At 45.9% G+C, this 21,964-nt stretch overlaps 2 long non-coding RNA genes across 2 annotated transcripts; both read left to right on the top strand.

The window, feature by feature from the left end:
* Nucleotides 1-6,835: 6,835 nt before the first annotated feature.
* On the top strand, nt 6,836-10,947 carry LOC141050713 (uncharacterized). The gene is made up of 2 exons (XR_012220527.1): nt 6,836-6,909; nt 9,205-10,947. It is a non-coding gene; the product is annotated as an uncharacterized lncRNA (long non-coding RNA).
* A 5,293-nt stretch (nt 10,948-16,240) lies between these two features.
* LOC141050712 (uncharacterized) lies at nt 16,241-20,629 on the top strand. Its single transcript, XR_012220526.1, has 3 exons — nt 16,241-16,368; nt 17,797-17,858; nt 18,373-20,629. It is a non-coding gene; the product is annotated as an uncharacterized lncRNA (long non-coding RNA).
* Nucleotides 20,630-21,964: the final 1,335 nt, after the last annotated feature.

The raw sequence follows: 21,964 nt of genomic DNA, 5'->3' as shown, positions 1-21,964 counted from the left end.
TCATCATTTTCATCCTGTAAAAATCCTATAGCATCTTTGACTTTTCTTTTACTTTTGACATATCCCCAAAATCCTTTATTATTGCTTTTGAGAGGCGGTTCACGTAGATGAAGAAACCAGAGAAGGTCAGTATGGAGATGGAGCAGCTGAGATTTCCATAAGCATTAATACTGACCCAGAATGTCAGCCATTACGATATTATAGGGCCGTCACTACAGATTTAGACGACTCTTGGTGTCTTTACACTGACACTACCCGGTTGGTTTCAATAGCAATAGCTTTTCTTAATGAATTTCAGTTCGAATTACCAAAGGGACTTTATATAGTCTGTGGAAGTAATGCATATAGGTGGATTCCTAAAGGAGCTGAAGGTTCATGTACACTGGCCAGGTTAGAGCCGGCCACCTGGGTATGGAATGAGAATGAGTTTCCTTATAAAAACGTCTAGCCACATGATAGCAAAACGTACTGCACCCTCTCCATAGCCACCCAAGCATTTAATGCACACCCCATGGTATCTTAAAACTGGGATGGTTCTCACTGGTCCTCTGGGAGTTATGTTCGGAACTCTAAGGAATGCTCAGATGATAGAAGAATTGGGTGATATCTTTGATAATGTAACTGAGTATCTATTTGACGCCATTAATGTAGAATCTGCTTATATGAGACAGCTCATTGTCATAACTAACCAACACTCTATGGTGCTCGACTATCTCACAGCATCTCAAGGGGGATTCTGTCAGGTAGTGGGACCCGCCTGCTGCCTCTATATCGATCCATCCGGACTGATGAGAGTCACTCATGATATAGAACAAGCTAGGCTGATAAAGGAAGGAATACGGAAGGTTAATGCCTTGGAGGACCTGCCCCTCCCTGAATGGCTCGCATGGTTAAATCCTTTGAATCTGTTTAAAGGGATAGGTGGATGGATATCAGGAATAATTCATTTTCTAATTCAAGCAGTTTTTGTGATATTGGTTATTGCAGTAATGATAAGATTTGTTTTACTCATAAAGAAAATTCTTGACTCTAATTGCAAATATTTTCCAGGTAAATGTAGTGCAAAAATTGATACTGACTCAGAGATCAAGCAGACCCAAGTGATGACGACCTTCATAACCACTGTCTAGCGTGAATGTATATTCTGCAACAAGCAAACTTCAGTAGACCAGGCTGATTGTATGCATTGTGGAAAACCGCTGCTCTGAACAAAGACAAAGAACTACGACAATGAAGATTTATATGCACTATGGACTTTAAATGATTTAATATTTACTTATGAATAAAGATAAAAATAAATACACATATAAATATATGACAAAATATGTTACAATATATTACAATGATTATGAATTTGCTATATCTTATTAACACATTACAGACATATATAACTTCCCCTCAATAAAAACTGTTTTACCCTGAGAATAATAAGTAGAAGAGAAGCAGGGAAAGGAGGTCTGATTCACAAGTATAATCTGAATGGATGCACAGTAAAGCTGGTATCCCATGATATACAGTACATAGGACAAGCCGTGTATTTTGTGAAGTAGGGTTACCTTGCAGGCCTCGGATAAAGGCAAGGGCAGATAGAGATAGGTAGACAGATAATAAAAAGAGGGGAGTTGTCAAAGAAATGGTTAATCTTAGTTCTCTAAAGTCTAGAAAAATAGCAGAAAAACAACTGGTAACACATGACACCATTTTAATTGTTATCATCTGTCTACGTGGTAGGATAATTCTGCCAGTGGTCAGTTCCATATTCCCGTCGCTTTCAATTCAGTGATATCTCATAACTAATGATATAGTTGACATGTCGTTATATAACTTTCTTGCCAGATCTCCATTTTGTTAATTGTTACACAATATTACGGAATTATCCATATTTGTTCATTTCCTCTTCTGATGGGCTATAAACGATCCAGCCTGACCCCCCTAATAAAGGAGATTAACTTGATAGACAAGCAACCTGTGTCTCTCTTTTTATTTCTCCGCTCCTAGGATCCTAGTTAAGAGAAGCTCAACCTGAGCTTTACCCGAGGTTGGTGACTAGAGAAAAATCCCGACGCTGACATGTGTCGACCAAAACAACTTTAATTTTGTGGTTCAATGAAGGGAAAGGGGGGTGATTTGAACTCTTCATATTTTTTTTAACTTTTTTTTTTTTTAATGATTTGGTTAGTCCCCTTAGGGGACTCGAAGATGCGATCATCCGATCAATTGTGCTGTATGCAGTGATGCCTCAGCCTCAGAAGTCTCATTTGAAGCTTGGCCACAGGCAGGGTCTCGTAGGGTAGGAGTTCTGTAACGCCAAGCAAGGTGGTCATTGGTTGATCCCCCCGACTTTCATGATAACCCATCATCGACATGCGATCATGTCACGGGTGCGCCATGCGCGCTCATCGGCGCAAGTGAAATGCCGCTGTCAGAGACTGACAGTGGCATTTAACAGGATAACAATTGCGGGCCGAGCACATGCTCCATACACCCACTTCTGACTTTGTGCCGTATGTTTATCAGTCAGAAAATGCACTTTCTGTTACACACAAGCCTTGATTTCAGGATTTTTGTTTAATAGCAAAATTATGACAGTAGTTAAACTGCATGCCTTGTTAGCAATTGGTGAAGAATTAAAAAAAAAAAGGTTGTGAAGTTGCTGTTACTTCAGTGTATCTCGGATCAGTTACTCCACGGTTACACTGACTCCGCAGGTCCAGCTCCTCCCTATATCACTTCATTCTTTGGGTTATTATTTAAGGGCTACTTAGTGGGTAAAGTCACATGCGCTCTGATAACTTCTTCAGGATGTCCTGACTCTCCCGACATCCCACCTCGAAGATTGCAGTCCCCGTTCAGCTTTAATTGTCACCCTGTTTAGTCAATATAGAGGCCAAAGATACCCAGAGCTGAATCCTTCCATGATGATGCTATCATGCTACAATCTACCATACTGACTCAGGGCCGCTGAGTGAAAGCGGATGGTATGTGTTATGATCAGATAGTTTCCTGTTTACTATCGGCGCCTCGTCATCTGGTGCAGCTGGAGAACTCTTCGCTCTTCCCATGACTGAGCTCTGGATTTTCTCTTGAAGAATGATCCTATATTCTCCTCCATTTTTTCCTTACCTGCCTGGACTATGTAGGTCACCGACAGATGTGACTGTCTGACTCCCAAAAAAAATCCTCAAGCGTCGATCATTTCCCTGCTGTCATGTACATGTCTTATGTCACCCAACTTTCCACAAACCCTGGGTGGTATATGCTCCTGCAGGTTGTCAGAGAGTTGTAGGTTGACAAACAGCGATCTTTGTGTCATGTGTCGTTGAGACCAACAAAAAAAGGTGGAAAAAGTTGTCTTGTATGCTAGTCCTCTCCCAGAGCTGCGTATACAGCAGTGTGACGTGTGAGCATTGGCAACAGCAGAATTGTGCATGCTGCTCTGGATGTGACTGGAGTCGACATGATGCGATCCAGGATGACTTGGGAGAGGGAGGGTAACACGTATGTGTTACTTATCACATGTAACAGCTCAATGTTTAACGCAAACAGTTAATATTTCCATTAAAATCCTCTCATCCTTCCAGGAATCTTCCACTAGGCGCAGAGCTGGCAGTTACATCATTAACATAGGAGTAAAGTAAGTGATGCCTCCACAGCACCGTACAGAATGATTACAAGACTCTAATCGCATCCAGAGCTGCAGTCACAAATTCTCAATGTTTTTCACATCCAACTTATTAAATATGGGGAACATTACTAGACAACGTTTTGAGCTAAGCGTCAGGGAGGATGTGTAGTCTCCTTTACAACTTCATGCCTTCTCCTTGCCTTATGTTTGGTCAAGCACAAGAAATCTTCTAGAAGAGCTTTTTCCGGGGATGTTTCTTTGACGACCTTGAGATTTGCAAACTTTACAGCCAACAACACAAGAAGTTAAAGTTGAAACACTTGTGTCACGGGGTCCTTCTCCGATACCACACAATCAACAGAGTGAGGGAAGTGTGAACAATCCCAAGACCTTTATTATAGGCAAAACTAAAAGGTCCTTAAGCAATCCACCACACTGAGGATACAATAGTCCAGAACACGAGTGCAGTTTAGTAACAGGGTGAATGTCCAAGGAGATGAGAGTCCAATAGTACAGCAGACAGAGGATAAAATGGGTCAATATGCTTCCCCTTCTCTCTGACGTGCTGTCTTCACACAATCATCACCACACAGGGTCTGACTTGAACAGTTCATGTCCTCCCCAGCCCCCTCCTTATGTCCAGGGGTAGTCAGACAGGTTGGGGTGCTTTTCAGGCCTCCTAGACCTGACAAAGGTGCCTTGGGGATTAAGGCACTACAGGGGGTTCATCAAGAGGCATAGATACAGTCAGACTGCAGACAGTAAGTGAGCTAATTCAATAATCAGACTTTTGGAAGGTAATTGAGACTGTAGACAATATGGGGAATACATGGAATGATACAGGGCAACAAGAGAACACTATGGAAATCCGTAAAATATAAATAGACACAAAATGATACCCACATAACATATCACACCATAACAAACTGATACACAGCGAGGGAAAGGCGTATGCTAACACTATACAAGAAGGCATACAGTGAGAAACAGGCAGCAATTCCACAATCCACTACCTCGATGATTTTTTGTTTGTGGGTCCCAAGGAATCGAAACTCTGTTCTTTTCTGCTTCAAAAGTTTAAATTAATTTCTAGGCTTTTCGGTGTCCCACTATCGCCGGAGAAAACGCTCGGTCCGTGTACTGTTCTCCCTTTCCTAGGTATTGAAATAGACACAAACGAGATGATTTTTCGTTTACCAGCGGATAAAATAGAAAAAACACTCCAAATGGTTAAAAGTTTCCTCGTGGTAAAGAAAGTCACCCTCCAGCAGATGCAGTCCTTACTAGGTTTACTCAACTTTGCTTGCCGGGTAATGCCAGTTGGCAGGGCTTTCTCACGCAGGTTATCATTAGCTACAAAGGGCATCGCCCAGCCGGGCCACCGAATCAGAATTAATCGCTCAATGAGAGCGGATTTGTCCGTGTGGAATGCATTCTTGGAAAACTACAATGGCCATACATGTGTCATGTCTCAGGAAAGGCTAAACAGCGCCCTAGGTCTACTGGTGGGTGCGGATCTCACAAATGGTTTTGTTGCAATCTACTGCAACCAATGGTGCAAAAGCAGATGGCCGGACATATGGACCTCTGCCAACTGGGGCCGCAACCCCGTCTTGTGGGAGATATTTGCTATAGTTACATCTGTCGAACTATGGGGTGACAAACTAAAAAATGTAAATCTCAGATTTCTAATCAAAAATCCGGGAACCGCCAAATGCTTGAACAGTATGTCTTCCTCATCACCACCGATTCTTGCGCTGTTGCGCCGCCTTGCACTATTATGCCTTAGACACAACATCTGGTGCCGAGCCAGAGTGACGCCTACTGTGGATGATAAAATGGTTAACTCTCTGTTGTCTTCCGATTGGCAGGCCTTCAAAGTCTTCCTTCCCAGCGCAGAACCAACGGGCCTACTGTGTCCTCCCTCCCTCTGGGACACAGTGGCCAATCACTGATGCCCTTGATTCGAGCCTCAGTGACACCGGCTACCTGGCAGGTCTATGGTAAGGCATGGGAAGAGTGGTGCTCGCTAGTAAAAGGGAGGCCAGTTGATACGTGTGTTCGGGCGAGATGCGACGTGGTGGTAGAACTCCTGAATCTGCTCAAGATTAGAAGCGCGTCGGGCACATTAGCGCAGCGTAATTTAACGGGAATAGCCTTTTTCTTTCAGCTAATGGGATGGGCCGACGTAACTAAATATTTTTTCATCAAGCAAGCCGTTAAAGGCTGGAGAAGGCTCCAACCCAGTCAGGAATGTCGTCGCCCCATTTCTTTAAGTCTGTTGCACGATATTATAACAAAATCTGAAACGGTGTGCAAGTCTCAATACGAATCTGCCCTAATATCTACAGCGTTTGCAATCGCATTCTTCGGGGCGCTGCGGATTAGTGAACTGGTGCCGCATTCTAAAACAGCACTAATAGGCGGGTTAATTAATGAGGATCTCGTAATATGCAGCGACGCTCTGCGCATTAGAGTGCGGAAATCCAAATGCGATCCCACCGGTAGAGGGTCGTGGGTCCTGGTCAAGGCTCTAGAAGGCCCCATATGCCCTGTTAAAATAGTAAGACACTACGCGGTTATAAGACACGAAAGTCGTTTTTTCCTCTCACACACCGACGGGTCCCCACTTACTAAATATCAATTTCACACAATTTTTAAAAAATGTCTACAAGCTGTCGGTGTAGACCCCAAAGAATACGGAACACATTCTTTTAGAATCGGGGCAGCCACTGAAGCAGCTAGGGCCGGTGTAGCTGAAGCTGAAGTACAGAGATTGGGTCGTTGGAAATCCGCATGCTTTGGAAGATACATAAGACCAGACCTGCTATAACACATCTTGTTTCTTACAGGAGATTATAAGCCCGCTGTTTGGGTGTTGGGACATTCTTTTATTTATTGGGCGTGCAAAAGAGCCGAGATACGCCCCGGTGGAAAGAATTTACCCACCACGGGCAGACAGCAGTCATCGGCTGCCACATGCTCCACCATCATATCCACCACGGGCAGACAGCAGTCATCGGCTGCCACATGCTCCACCATCATATCCACCACGGGCAGACAGCAGTCATCGGCTGCCACATGCTCCACCATTGCCCACAAGCCGGGAAGAGCTATCACTTCAACCCATTTCAGGTTCCGTTTCTGAGATGGAAGTCCAGCAACATTCAACGGGTCTTGGAGCGCAGAGTCATCAAAGGTCACCAGTTATGGGCAGGACATCACCACCACCGGAGTCGGGGTACCTCCATCTCCTGGAGACTCTCGATCAGCGAGGAACAGCGGTGAGTTTGGCGTAATCAACGTATCTAATAATACACATGACGCTGTGGAAAACAGCCTGGTATCTGCTATCAGGGCGTTAGTTGACCACTTACACCAGCCGGGAGGTCAAACCGTTACTAGGAATATACCTCAATTAGCTAGTTTACACAAAGATGCTTTTTTCTGTGGAATTAGTCCGCTAGGTACACACATAGACCAAGATTCAAAAGAAAAAATTTGGAATAATGATTACGTTGACATATGGTCTCTGTTATCAGCAGACCAGCAGTCAGTTGATAAGGAAAGGAGGACTGGCGATTGGTCATACGATAGAAATAGAGGTAAAATAGCGCATACCATGAACAATTGGCTGCAGGCCTTCGCAGTCCTAGGATGTATTATGGGTCAAAAACACCCAGAACGCTGCTCTGAGTTATTCATATACCAGGATTTGATATATAACTCCTATAAGTCTCATGGCGGTGTTGCTTGGAGGCGCTATGACGAGGAGTTCCGCAGGCGGCTGGCCCTGCAACCAGATCTAGGATGGGGAGTAAAAGCCACAGATGTCTGGCTACGATTAATGCTTACACAAAAACACCCCCCCTTTTCATCATCGGCCACTAGTTTGTCAGCAGCCGCAGGCCAGAACTCAGTGGTCGTACGGAGACCAGGGGCCTGCTTGTTATACAATGAAGGAAACTGTCGCTTTCAGGCGGCATGCAGATATAGACATCATTGTGCAACCTGCGGTGGCGGACACCCTGCATCAAGGTGTACACGCTTCACAAACGCAAACTCTACGAGGCAAAACCCCGGTGAGCGTAGCCGCCATGGGCCCCTGGCTAAGCCTTTACCCCAATAAAGAAGCTGCTCAGCAATTATCTGACGGTTTTAGGTCCGGTTTTTTCATCCCCTTTAAATTTAACCAAGCACCAACATCAGCTAAGAATCTAAAATCAGCTCGGGAGTTCCCGGAGGTCTTACAACAAAATATCATAAAAGAGGTCGAACTCGGCAGGATGGCGGGCCCATTTCAATCATTACCATTTAAAAATTTCAGGATTTCGCCCTTAGGTATTGTGCCCAAAAAAGAACCCGGTAAATATCGGCTAATTCACCATCTATCTTACCCTAAAGGCGATTCGGTCAACGACGCAATTCCCCCCGAAGACTCGTCGGTAACTTACGCGTCGTTCGACAGAGCAATTGAGCTTGTGCGAGCAGCGGGGCCCGGTGCCCTGTTGGCAAAGACCGATATAGAGTCAGCTTTCCGTCTATTACCCGTGCACCCCGAATGCTTTCATTTGTTGGGTTGTAAGGTGGACCAGCTTTTTTATTTCGACATATGCCTGCCCATGGGCTGCTCCATTTCCTGTCACTATTTCGAACTTTTCAGCACCTTCTTAGACTGGGTAATACGTCACGAAACAGGCAGCAATTCCACAATCCACTACCTCGATGATTTTTTGTTTGTGGGTCCCAAGGAATCAAAACTCTGTTCTTTTCTGCTTCAAAAGTTTAGATTTATTTCTAGGCTTTTCGGTGTCCCACTATCGCCGGAGAAAACGCTCGGTCCGTGTACTGTTCTCCCTTTCCTAGGTATTGAAATAGACACAAACGAGATGATTTTTCGTTTACCAGCGGATAAAATAGAAAAAACACTCCAAATGGTTAAAAGTTTCCTCGTTGTAAAGAAAGTCACCCTCCAGCAGATGCAGTCCTTACTAGGTTTACTCAACTTTGCTTGCCGGGTAATGCCGGTTGGCAGGGCTTTCTCACGCAGGTTATCATTAGCTACAAAGGGCATCGCCCAGCCGGGCCACCGAATCAGAATTAATCGGTCAATGAGAGCGGATTTGTCCGTGTGGAATGCATTCTTGGAAAACTACAATGGCCATACATGTGTCATGTCTCAGGAAAGGCTAAACAGCGCCCTAGGTCTACTGGTGGGCGCAGATCTCACAAATGGTTTTGTTGCAATCTACCGCAACCAATGGTGCAAAAGCAGATGGCCGGACATATGGACCTCTGCCAACTGGGGCCGCAACCCCGTCTTGTGGGAGATATTTGCTATAGTTACATCTGTCGAACTATGGGGTGACAAACTAAAAAATGTAAATCTCAGATTTCTAATCAAAAATCCGGGAACCGCCAAATGCTTGAACAGTATGTCTTCCTCATCACCACCGATTCTTGCGCTGTTGCGCCGCCTTGCACTATTATGCCTTAGACACAACATCTGGTGCCGAGCCAGAGTGACGCCTACTGTGGATGATAAGATGGTTAACTCTCTGTTGTCTTCCGATTGGCAGGCCTTCAAAGTCTTCCTTCCCAGCGCAGAACCAACGGGCCTACTGTGTCCTCCCTCCCTCTGGGACACAGTGGCCAATCACTGATGCCCTTGATTCGAGCCTCAGTGACACCGGCTACCTGGCAGGTCTATGGTAAGGCATGGGAAGAGTGGTGCTCGCTAGTAAAAGGGAGGCCAGTTGATACGTGTGTTCGGGCGAGATGCGACGTGGTGGTAGAACTCCTGAATCTGCTCAAGAGTAGAGGCGCGTCGGGCACATTAGCGCAGCGTAATTTAACGGGAATAGCCTTTTTCTTTCAGCTAATGGGATGGGCCGACGTAACTAAATATTTTTTCATAAAGCAAGCCGTTAAAGGCTGGAGAAGGCTCCAACCCAGTCAGGAATGTCGTCGCCCCATTTCTTTAAGTCTGTTGCACGATATTATAACAAAATCTGAAACGGTGTGCAAGTCTCAATACGAATCTGCCCTAATATCTACAGCGTTTGCAATCGCATTCTTCGGGGCGCTGCGGATTAGTGAACTGGTGCCGCATTCTAAAACAGCACTAATAGGCGGGTTAATTAATGAGGATCTCGTAATATGCAGCGACGCTCTGCGCATTAGAGTGCGGAAATCCAAATGCGATCCCACCGGTAGAGGGTCGTGGGTCCTGGTCAAGGCTCTAGAAGGCCCCATATGCCCTGTTAAAATAGTAAGACACTACGCGGTTATAAGACACGAAAGTCGTTTTTTCCTCTCACACACCGACGGGTCCCCACTTACTAAAGATCAATTTCACACAATTTTTAAAAAATGTCTACAAGCTGTCGGTGTAGACCCCAAAGAATACGGAACACATTCTTTTAGAATCGGAGCAGCCACTGAAGCAGCTAGGGCCGGTGTAGCAGAAGCTGAAGTACAGAGATTGGGTCGTTGGAAATCCGCATGCTTTGCGAGATACATAAGACCAGACCTGCTATAACACATCTTGTTTCTTACAGGAGATTATAAGCCCGCTGTTTGGGTGTTGGGACATTCTTTTATTTATTGGGCGTGCAAAAGAGCCGAGATACGCCCCGGTGGAAAGAATTTTTACTTCCCACAACTAGAGGTCAACTGGAGAGGCATCAGAGGGCTCCAGTGGGAGCAGATTTTCCCGGAGTTGGTTAAAATTTCTAAATCGGCTAAAGGGCCGCTGATATTGGTGTTACATGCTGGTGGTAATGATTTGTGCAAGACAACAGGAGCGGAGCTCTTCACGACAATGAAAACCGACATAAAGCGGGCTGTTTGTCTTATACCAGATATGGTGGTGGTGTGGTCTGATATAATATCACGAACAGTCTGGCACGGAGCTAAAGACCCTAAAGCCATTGACAAGTCAAGGAGAAAGATAAACTCGAAAATGGCAAAGTTTGTCAAAGAGAACTTCGGCATCGTGGTTCACCACCACAATCTGGAAGAAAACATCTCACCCCTCCTGAGACCGGACGGCGTTCATCTAACAGATATCGGGCTAGATATGTTCTTATTAAACTTGCAGGACGGGGTTGAACAGGCCTTAATGATGTTGTGTGGGGGTCGGAGTCCTGTGTAGGTCATACACATGATCCTCCGTGGCGGTAGTGTAGAGGGGGGCAAGGTTCGTAACCTCTCATCAGCCGACGTGCCCAGCGGTCGCGGGCCTACAGCTGTGAGTCCGTTGCGAATTGTACTTGCCTCACTCTGCTTATTAATAAACTGTGACCGACCTGTTCAACCCATCCATGCTTGTCGGTGTTTTGTTATTACGGGATTGGTGGGAGGCGGGAAGGCACTGCTTACGACACACAGGTCTCTGCAGTCTTATCTGTGGTGTTACATAGGACTGAAAGTGACATCTACTACATTATCTGTACTCAGAGAGTTATCACCGTGTTATCTGTGGTGTTACATAGGACTGGAGATGACATCTACTACATTATCTGTACTCAGAGAGTTATGACTGTGTTATCTGTGGGGTTACATAGGACTGCAGGTGACATCTACTACATTATCTGTACTCAGAGAGTTATCACTGTGTGATCTGTGGTGTTACATCGGACTGCAGGTGACATCTACTACATTATCTGTACTCAGAGAGTTATCGCTGTGTTATCTGTGGTGTTACATAGGACTGCAGATGACATCTACTACATTATCTGTACTCAGAGAGTTAGCACTGTGTTATCTGTGGTGTTACATAGGACTGCAGATGACATCTACTACATTATCTGTACTCAGAGAGTTATGACTGTGTGATCTGTGGTGTTACATAGGACTGCAGGTGACATCTACTACATTATCTGTACTCAGAGAGTTATCACTGTGTTATCTGTGGTGTTACATAGGGCTGCAGGTGACATCTACTACATTATCTGTACTCAGAGAGTTATCACTGTGTTATCTGTGGTGTTACATAGGACTGCAGGTGACATCTACTACATTATCTGTACATGAAGCAAAATACTCATAAACACTCTCAGACAGGAGGGCATATTCCTGGCATAATGAATTACACCTAGATGCCTCCACTGAAATGTTCGGACCTAAATATAGATCAGTCGCAAACAGCAATTATAAGATTAGGGGGGAGTGGAGAGCCACTCAGACACGACCACAGATCCGTTGTAAAAATATATAATACATATCTTTATTGGGACATACAAACAGATCCTAGACAAACAATGCTAAAGTGTACAGAATAAATCCACGCGATATGGAAAACACAGCGGATCTCCCTAGATCATAAAAAACGGTAATAATTACCAAAATGTACGGTGGTGGGTGGGGAGTCACAGGGGAGACCGCACCGTTTTTTTGCTGCCTGTCATTGTGTGCAAGGCAGCAATCTCACTCCTGTCGGTCATGGAGGGTGAGGGTTAGAGGGATTTTCCCTCCAATATTTTTCATCTCCCTTACAAGGCCTGTTTGTAATATATAACATATGTAATGGTTACAATGAGGATGCCATACTATGTCTACGTAGTATCATTGTCCTGCTCCAGTGTTTATGCACATGTATATCTGTTTACACTCATTCATCGACTTTGTATTAGTATGTGTATACTATGTGACTAGGACCAGTGATAGGGAGTGTCTTTACGTTATCTTGGTGAGGAGAATTTTATGTCCTATTTGGACTACATTATCTGTATGATCTAGGGAGATCCGCTGTGTTTTCCATATCGCGTGGATTTATTCTGTACACTTCAGCATTGTTTGTCTAGGATCTGTTTGTATGTCCCAATAAAGATATGTATTATATATTTTTACAACGGATCTGTGGTCGTGTCTGAGTGGCTCTCCACTCCCCCCTAATCTTACATTATCTGTACCCAGAGAGTTATTACTGTGTTATCTGTGGTGTTACATAGGACTGCAGGTGACATCTACTACATTATCTGTACTCAGAGAGTTATTACTGTGTTATCTGTGGTGTTACATAGGACTGCAGGTGACATGCACTACAAATCCCTGTAGCAGTAAAGGGTTTCCACTCCCACATGTCACTTTTATATGATGACCTCGGTGCTATTCTGGGAATATGTATTTTATGGCGGTATAGATATCGTGCGCAGCAGTATATGGCGGTGACACATGGTATGGGTAAACACACGGAGGATGTTACAGGCCTGATGGGGGGGTGCACTGACTTCTCTGTTAAAGTACAATGAATAGATGATGAATGATTTGAGGAATGGGTAATAGAGCGTGGCCGCAGAGGTGTGTGTACACGCTGGGGGTTATACTCTGCAGATGGATCAGCTGGTCTTTGCTGGGAGCAGAGTCTGAGGTGTGTGAGCGTGCATGGATTTACTGATGCACAGTACTGTACTGCTGTCACCTCTCAGGTATGGGATGAGTGTGCACAGTACTGTTCCGCTGTCACCTCTCAGGTATGGGATGAGTGTGCACAGTACTGTTCTGCTGTCACCTCTCAGGTATGGGATGAGCGTGCACAGTACTGTACTGCTGTCACCTCTCAGGTATGGGATGAGTGTGCACGGTACTGTACTGCTGTCACCTCTCAGGTATGGGATGAGCGTGCACAGTACTGCTCTGCTGTCACCTCTCAGGTATGGCATGAGTGTGCACAGTACTGTTCTGCTGTCACCTCTCAGGTACGGGATGAGTGTGCACAGTACTGTTCTGCTGTCACCTCTCAGGTATGGGATGAGCGTGCACAGTACTGTACTGCTGTCACCTCTCAGGTATGGGATGAGTGTGCACGGTACTGTACTGCTGTCACCTCTCAGGTATGGGATGAGCGTGCACAGTACTGCTCTGCTGTCACCTCTCAGGTATGGCATGAGTGTGCACAGTACTGTTCTGCTGTCACCTCTCAGGTATGGGATGAGTGTGCACAGTACTGTTCTGCTGTCACCTCTCAGGTATGGGATGAGTGTGCACAGTACTGTACTGCCGTCACCTCTCAGGTATGGGATGAGTGTGCACAGTACTGCTCTGCCGTCACCTCTCAGGTATGAGATGAGTGTGCACGGTACTGTTCTGCCGTCATCTCTCAGGTATGGGATGAGTGTGCACGGTACTGTACTGCTGTCACCTCTCAGGTATGGGATGAGTGTGCACGGTACTGTTCTGCCGTCACCTCTCAGGTATGGGATGAGTGTGCACGGTACTGTTCTGCCGTCACCTCTCAGGTATGGGATGAGTGTGCACAGTACCGCTCTGCCGTCACCTCTCAGGTATGGGATGAGTGTGCACAGTACCGTTCTGCCGTCACCTCTCAGGTATGGGTGATGAGTGTGCACAGTACCGTTCTGCCGTCACCTCTCAGGTATGGGTGATGAGTGTGCACAGTACCGTTCTGCCGTCACCTCTCAGGTATGGGACGAGTGTGCACAGTACTGTTCTGCCGTCACCTCTCAGGTATGGGATGAGTGTGCACAGTACTGTTCTGCCGTCACCTCTCAGGTATGGGATGAGTGTGCACAGTACTGTTCTGCCGTCACCTCTCAGGTATGGGATGAGTGTGCACAGTACTGTTCTGCCGTCACCTCTCAGGTATGGGATGAGTGTGCACAGTACTGTTCTGCCGTCACCTCTCAGGTATGGGATGAGTGTGCACAGTCCTGCTCTGCCGTCACCTCTCAGGTATGGGATGAGTGTGCACAGTACTGCTCTGCCGTCACCTCTCAGGTATGGGATGAGTGTGCACAGTACTGCTCTGCCGTCACCTCTCAGGTATGGGATGACTGTGCACAGTACTGTTCTGCCGTCACCTCTCAGGTATGGGATGAGTGTGCACAGTACTGTTCTGCCGTCACCTCTCAGGTATGGGATGAGTGTGCACAGTACTGCTCTGCCGTCACCTCTCAGGTATGGGATGAGTGTGCACAGTACTGTTCTGCCGTCACCTCTCAGGTATGGGATGAGTGTGCACAGTACTGTTCTGCCGTCACCTCTCAGGTATGGGATGAGTGTGCACAGTACTGTACTGCTGTCACCTCTCAGGTATGGGGTGAGTGTGCACAGTACTGTTCTGCCGTCACCTCTCAGGTATGAGATGAGTGTGCACAGTACTGTTCTGCCGTCACCTCTCAGGTATGGGATGAGTGTGCACAGTACTGTTCTGCTGTCACCTCTCAGGTATGGGATGAGTGTGCACAGTACTGTACTGCTGTCACCTCTCAGGTATGGGTGATGAGTGTGCACAGTACTGTTCTGCCGTCACCTCTCAGGTATGGGATGAGTGTGCACAGTACTGCTCTGCCGTCACCTCTCAGGTATGGGATGACTGTGCACAGTACTGTTCTGCGTCACCTCTCAGGTATGGGATGAGTGTGCACAGTACTGTTCTGCCGTCACCTCTCAGGTATGGGATGAGTGTGCACAGTACTGCTCTGCCGTCACCTCTCAGGTATGGGATGAGTGTGCACAGTACTGTTCTGCCGTCACCTCTCAGGTATGGGATGAGTGTGCACAGTACTGTTCTGCCGTCACCTCTCAGGTATGGGATGAGTGTGCACAGTACTGTACTGCTGTCACCTCTCAGGTATGGGGTGAGTGTGCACGGTACTGTTCTGCCGTCACCTCTCAGGTATGGGATGAGTGTGCACAGTACTGTTCTGCCGTCACCTCTCAGGTATGGGATGAGTGTGCACAGTACTGTACTGCCGTCACCTCTCAGGTATAGGATGAGTGTGCATTACTTGTCTGTTCTGCATCATGTCTCAGTCCTACGGTTTCTATTTAAGGCTATGTGCACACACTGCAGATTCACCTGCGGGTTTTTTCCCGCGGAACCGCAGGTAAAACCGCAGGTAAAGTGACCTGCGGTTTTGCTGCGGTTTGGTCTGCGGTTTTGCCCTGCGGTTTCACACCTCTACTATGATAAAGGTGTGAAACCGCAGCAGAATCCGCAGAAATAATTGACATGCTGCGGAAAAAAAACCGCTGCAAAACTGCGCGGAAAAAAACGCAGCGTGAGCACTGCGGTTTTGAAAACCCATAGGCTAACATGGTAAAGTACCATGTCTGCGGACCTGCTGCGGTTCTGCAGGGCCAAAACCGCAGCGGAACCGCAGCAAAAACCGCAGCGTGTGCACATAGCCTTAATTTTTAAGAACTATGATTGTTTTTGTGACGTCAGCGTCTCCCGGACTCCAGAGAGGCTGTAAATGCTCCATATATACAAATAACTATGGATGAAGCCTCCAGGATGTTCTGGATTAAATCTACATCAAATTCATGAATACAATGCTAGAACAAAGTGGAGACTGACACTCCGTCAGCACAGTGATCAGTTAGGCACGCCGCCTTCCAGTCGGGGTGCTGGGGGATATTGCTCCCCAATAATGATAATAATATTGCTCCAGGTTCCTGTACTTTTGAGAGGATGACCTTGAATTAAAGTAACCTGGTGTTGGTAGGGAGCGCCGCTCCTTATGGATTGTACACGGCAATGATTCATGCTCCGATTGCAGGAAATGAGTGGAGTCCTCCAGGTTTTACTTTCTTTATTTCATAGCAAATATTTGGAGCTCGGCCCACGTGATGTGATCCGCTTTGTGTCTGCAGCCCTTTAAATCTGACGTCTGCTGTTCCTATAAACTTCCTCTCTCTTTCGATTTTAGAGTCACTCGTCTCTGAGACTTTTAACTTCTTCATCCCTGACTATAGCAGGACCTTGCCAGTCCCCGGTAAGTGCCGCTTATCATTTACATCCGTCTGATGATCTGTAACTTTATAGATCAGCGATTACACCATTAGTAACATCGAGATCCTCCGTCCAACTAATGCAATTTATCGCTCAGTTATCTGCCATTTCAGGTTACGAAGGGTGAATGTGATCTATTGTTCCCTGTTATCTGCTCATTTCCAATAATAAGATAAGTGATGAGATGTGCAGATTCCTCCCCGTGTCTGTGAATTACAGGGCGATTTACAGGAGCTTCTCACAAAATTAGAATATCATCAAAAAGTGAATTTATTTCAGTTCTTCAATACAAACAGTGACTCTCCTGTATTCTATAGAGTCATTACACACAGAGGGATCTATGTCACGGGTTTATTGCTGGTGATGTTGATGATTATGGCTTACAGCCAATGAAAACCCATAAGTCATTATCTCAGTACATTAGAATAATTAACAATAAACCCCTTTAAAGGCTCCTAAGTGTTTATAAAGGTCCCTTAGTCTGTTTCAGTAGCTCCACAATCATGGGGAAGACTGCTGACCTGACAGATGTCCAGAAGGCAGTCACTGACACCCTCCACAATCATGGGGAAGACTGCTGACCTGACAGATGTCCAGAAGGCCGTCACTGACACACTCCACAATCATGGAGAAGACTGCTGACCTGACAGATGTCCAGAAGGCAGTCACTGACACACTCCACAATCATGGGGAAGACTGCTGACCTGACAGATGTCCAGAAGGCAGTCACTGACACACTCCACAATCATGGGGAAGACTGCTGACCTGACAGATGTCCAGAAGGCAGTCACTGACACACTCCACAATCATGGGGAAGACTGCTGACCTGACAGATGTCCAGAAGGCAGTCACTGACACACTCCACAAGGAGGGGAAGCCCCTATATGAGTTTCACGTTTTGTATTGAAGAACTGAAATACATTAACTTTTCAATGATATGCTAATTTTGTGAGAAGTGCCTGTATATGGGGCCTTAGGCTATGTGCACACGGTGCGGATTCTGCTGCGTTGTACAGTACCATTCTGGTAAAACCAAAAACGCTGTGCACATGCTGCGGATTTTTCCGTGCGGATTTGTTGCGGATTACAATCCGCAGCATGTCAATTCTTTGTGCGGATTCCGCTGCGGTTTCACACCTTCCCATTGTGAGGTGTGAAACCGCAGGGCAAAGCCGCAGGCTAATCAGCAGGTAAACTGCAGGTATTTTGACCTGCGGATTTACCTGCAGATTTTCCAAAATCCGCAGGGACATATCCACAGCACCTAAAACTACGCGTGCACATAGCCTTACATCCACTATACGTGAGCGAGGACTGCAGAGTTAATCAGTCCTGTGGTTGCAGTTTCTGGTTTTAACACCACTGTACATCTGTGCTGTAATAAACGTTCGTTATAATGTTTTTGCTGCAGGTCCGCGATGAGCATTGTGTCGTGGCGCTCTCAATTTGTAGGAAAATGCCGCAAAGCTCTGGGTGAGTGAGACTTTTTCCATAGTCAATATTATAGGCATTTAAAGGAACACTTTGCACAAAATTAATAGGCTGTGGTATACCATAAAGGGGCAGAGCGTGACACAAGCTCCCTGGTCCAGGCTCCAACCTCTGCATTATAAATAATGAGCTGCAATACCACGATCAACCTGTAGGCAGAGGTTGCACTGCTTCTGCAAGAAAGCAGCCATGGTTTTCTAATCCTGGAAATCCATTTTAATTGTTTTTGCAGTTCTACTTATCTTACTGCATGTCATTATGAGGAAAGCATCACATAATATGTAGGGCCTGCTGTAGACACTACATCTCCCACAAGGCAACACAGCATATTCTGTACAGACTTTGATCCAGCAGGGGGCAGAGTGTGATGCTGAGAGCTAACTGGATACCAGCAGAATTTTGAGTGCTGCTTTAGATGTAACTGTAATTGGCAGTGGTATCAGTGCCGGTGTTGGGGTAATCAGGGCGCCGCTGATCTCTTCTTTCTGTCTTTTAGATAATGTGTTGTGTCCATCAAGAGCTACAGAGGAAGATGGACAAACGGGTCCGAGAGAGTGTCTGACAAGAGCGACGGCGGGAGATGGACAAACGGGCCCGAGAGAGTGTCTGACAAGAGCTACGGAGGGAGACGGACAAACGGGCCCGAGAGAGTGTCTGACAAGAGCTACGGAGGGAGACGGACAAACGGGCCCGAGAGAGTGTCTGACAAGAGCTACGGAGGGAGACGGACAAACGGGTCCGAGAGATAGCTGGTGCCTCTGGTTTCTGAAACTGTGGGGGGCCGGAGTGCCATTGGGCAGCATATACCCAGGGCCCACCACAAAATGACACGGTCTGAGCCTTCCTTTCAGATATATCTACCATTGACAGAGAAGATTTATTGTGCAGTGACTTTTACACATCTTCATCTCTGCTAAACTGACGCTTCAGTCACTGCAGATCGAACCTTTGCCTTTCCCACGACCGCACCTTGTTCACATGTACGTTCCCCTGCACATTCCTGCCTCCTTTCTGTATATTCCTTCTTTGTATATAGTTAACCCCTAATACAAAGTTCACAAAATCTTATTTTGATATTGCACCCTTCCCCCCACTACTAGTGTCCAGTTCATTGTCCACGCAGCCCCTTCACCCCACTACTAGTGTCCAGTTTATTGTCCGTGCAGCCCCTTCCTCCCACTACTAGTGTCCAGTGCAGCCCCTTCCCCCCACTACTAGTGTCCAGTTCATTGTCCATGCAGCCCCTTCCCCCCACTACTAGTGTCCAGTTTATTGTCCGTGCAGCCCCTTCCCCCCACTACTAGTGTCCAGTTTATTGTCCATGCAGCCCCTTCCCCCCCATTACTAGTGTCCAGTTTATTGTCCGTGCAGCCCCTTCCCCCCACTACTAGTGTCCAGTTCATTGTCCATGCAGCCCCTTCCCCCCACTACTAGTGTCCAGTTTATTGTCCGTGCAGCCCCTTCCCCCCACTACTAGTGTCCAGTTTATTGTCCGTGCAGCCCCTTCCCCCACTACTAGTGTACAGTTTATTGTCCGTGCAGCCCCTTCCCCCCACTACTAGTGTCTGTAGCCCCTTCCTCCCACTACTAGTGTCCAGTTCATTGTCTGTGTAGCCCCTTCCCCCCACTACTAGTGTCCAGTTCGTTGTCCGTGCAGCCCCTTCCCCCCACTACTAGTGTCCAGTTCGTTGTCCGTGCAGCCCCTTCCCCCACTACTAGTTTCCAGTTCATTGTCTGTGTATCCCCTTCCCCCCACTACTAGTGTCCAGTTCATTGTCCGTGTAGCCCCTTCCCCCCACTACTAGTGTCCAGTTTATTGTCCGTGTAGCCCCTTCCCCCCACTACTAGTGTCCAGTTCATTGTCCGTGCAGCATATTGAAATATAGGGGTCATTGATTTGGATTATTTTCCAGCTCTCTGCCCCTTTGTCATCCTTTACATCTTGCAGAAAGTACTGTGAGGTCAGGATGTGATTAGTGGATTTTTTAATATAAACTTGTAGATACATAGACGACGTTTTATTTTTTCTTATTTCCTTCTCTGTAAAATATTGGGAATCTCGTGAGATCTTCACATGGTTTTGAGTTTAGTGTCTCACACCATCATTTCTGTAGAATCCAAGAGGTGGTGGAGGGGTGTCAGGTGCTTAAAATGCCCTCCGCCAGGAGAAAAAAACCCCAAATTTAGATATACTGGGAAAAAGGTCAATCACCTTGGCATGGGGGTAGAGGCCAAAGGTGTGACTACGAAAAAAAATCATCCAAACACGGTTTTGGGATTAACAGTGGTGGCCTGTACTGGGAAAAAACAGGGAGCTGCGTTTTGACTCCATGTGTGTACTCATTTCAGGTTTCAGAAGTTGAACCCCCATATTGTACTGGGTCTAATAAATCATTCAGATCAAAACAGGTGAAATCAGAAAGAGAATTATTTGCACTTCACCAAATCTTTGCCAAATGTCAATTTTGCACAATTTTGATGCCTAATGTGTCTAAAAAAAGACCATAAAATGGATTCTAAAACTGTTTTTATTATTCAAATTGATGTTATAGGAAACAATCAGCATTCATAGTTTTGGACGCTCTCCTATCAGCGTAATGGAGAGGTAATTTCCTTTTTCCATGTGAGAGACTTGTACGATAGTGTTATTATCATTATTATTATTATTACTGCATTCTCTTTTATGGTTCTGATTCATTCTAAGCTAATAAACGTAATCATGTGAGCTATAATAAAATATTACAGATCAGTAATACTCCTCTGTTACTCTGCTGCATTTTGAGGCAATTTTTTTGGCTATGATATGATATTGAATATTTCAATATTACGCGAGACCCAAAAGATGTGGCGTTTGTGCTCATTTCCTATAAGGAGGTGTTAAGTGCAGGTTGGGAGGCTGTGTCAAAGCAAGAGTAAGTTTGGCCTCAAAGAGGAACAATCACCCGTTCATTAATAGGTATTTGTTTTTCTTTTGTTCCCGTGCCTCTCAGTGCCTCTTGTATGGCCTCCTCTCTCCTGTATATTCATCTAGTCCTTTTATCCAACTGGCCGTGGTTCTCAAGAAAACACCCACCACCCACTCAGGAGCGCTTGGGGCCATACCCACTTGGCTAAAGCTACTAGCTTTATATATATATATATATATATATATATATATATATATATATAGGGAAGAGGGGGCCATATCTCAGGAACAGAGAAGAGCAGGAAAAAAAACAGCAACGCAGGGTTCAGGAGAAGTAGCACGAGGCGATTAGTTGGTGGAACCGCTATACTGTGCCCACTCCGCTCATCCAGACCATGTCCCGAGAACAGGGTGTGGACACTTATTCTTTTCCTTTGAATTGTTTTTTTTACCATTCTGCTTCTATCACCACCTGCTTGTCAGCGGTTTCCTGCTCTGTAGATGTAATTATGCTGCGGTTGCCAGCTCCGGAAACTCAGGATATATTTAATAATTTTTGGGGTGATGTATTTTCTAGCTTATTTCTATTTTCTCCTTGTCATCCATCAATACCTGTCATGTAATAAAAATCCCAACCTTAACATTTTCAATTGATCAATCCTAGAATGCAAACAATCAAAGCACGCTGTGTGCAGACACTGAAGGAGCAGGAAATGATGGGAGATTTCAGCTCTGAAGGCTGCAGAATTTTACTTCTAATTAAAAATGGCTCCAGGGTTCCTTATTATGGACTGTCCAGTATGTAACGATTTCTAAGTACACCTTCAGACAGTAAGATCGCAAATAAACTCTCCAGACTATTCAGAGCTGCATTCACAATTCTGCTGGAACAAACCTTATTTTTGGTTCTACCGGCTGTCACTGATGTGATCCTACAGACGAACTGCATTTGTATAAATTTCATCAAGGCTTCCACAATACATTGCTCTTTGAGCAACAGGAAACTTGGATGTCACCATACAATTTACGGAAGGCGTCAGTGACTGCAGCAGCAAAGTGTAAGCTCCTAATAAGTAATGACCAGTTTATTCGGTCGTCCATGACAGCACCACCTGAGAGAGGGGATCCGCCCTTCAGGAACAGGAAACCTACAGATACAAAAAGGGCGGCACCTCTCCCACGC

This window comes from Dendrobates tinctorius, unplaced genomic scaffold (assembly GCF_039654945.1).
Source record: "Dendrobates tinctorius isolate UK_male_01 unplaced genomic scaffold, ASM3965494v1 ptg000152l, whole genome shotgun sequence".
In the NCBI taxonomy this organism is placed as follows: Eukaryota; Metazoa; Chordata; class Amphibia; order Anura; family Dendrobatidae; genus Dendrobates; species Dendrobates tinctorius.
This window is presented reverse-complemented; position numbering and strand designations above follow the sequence as displayed.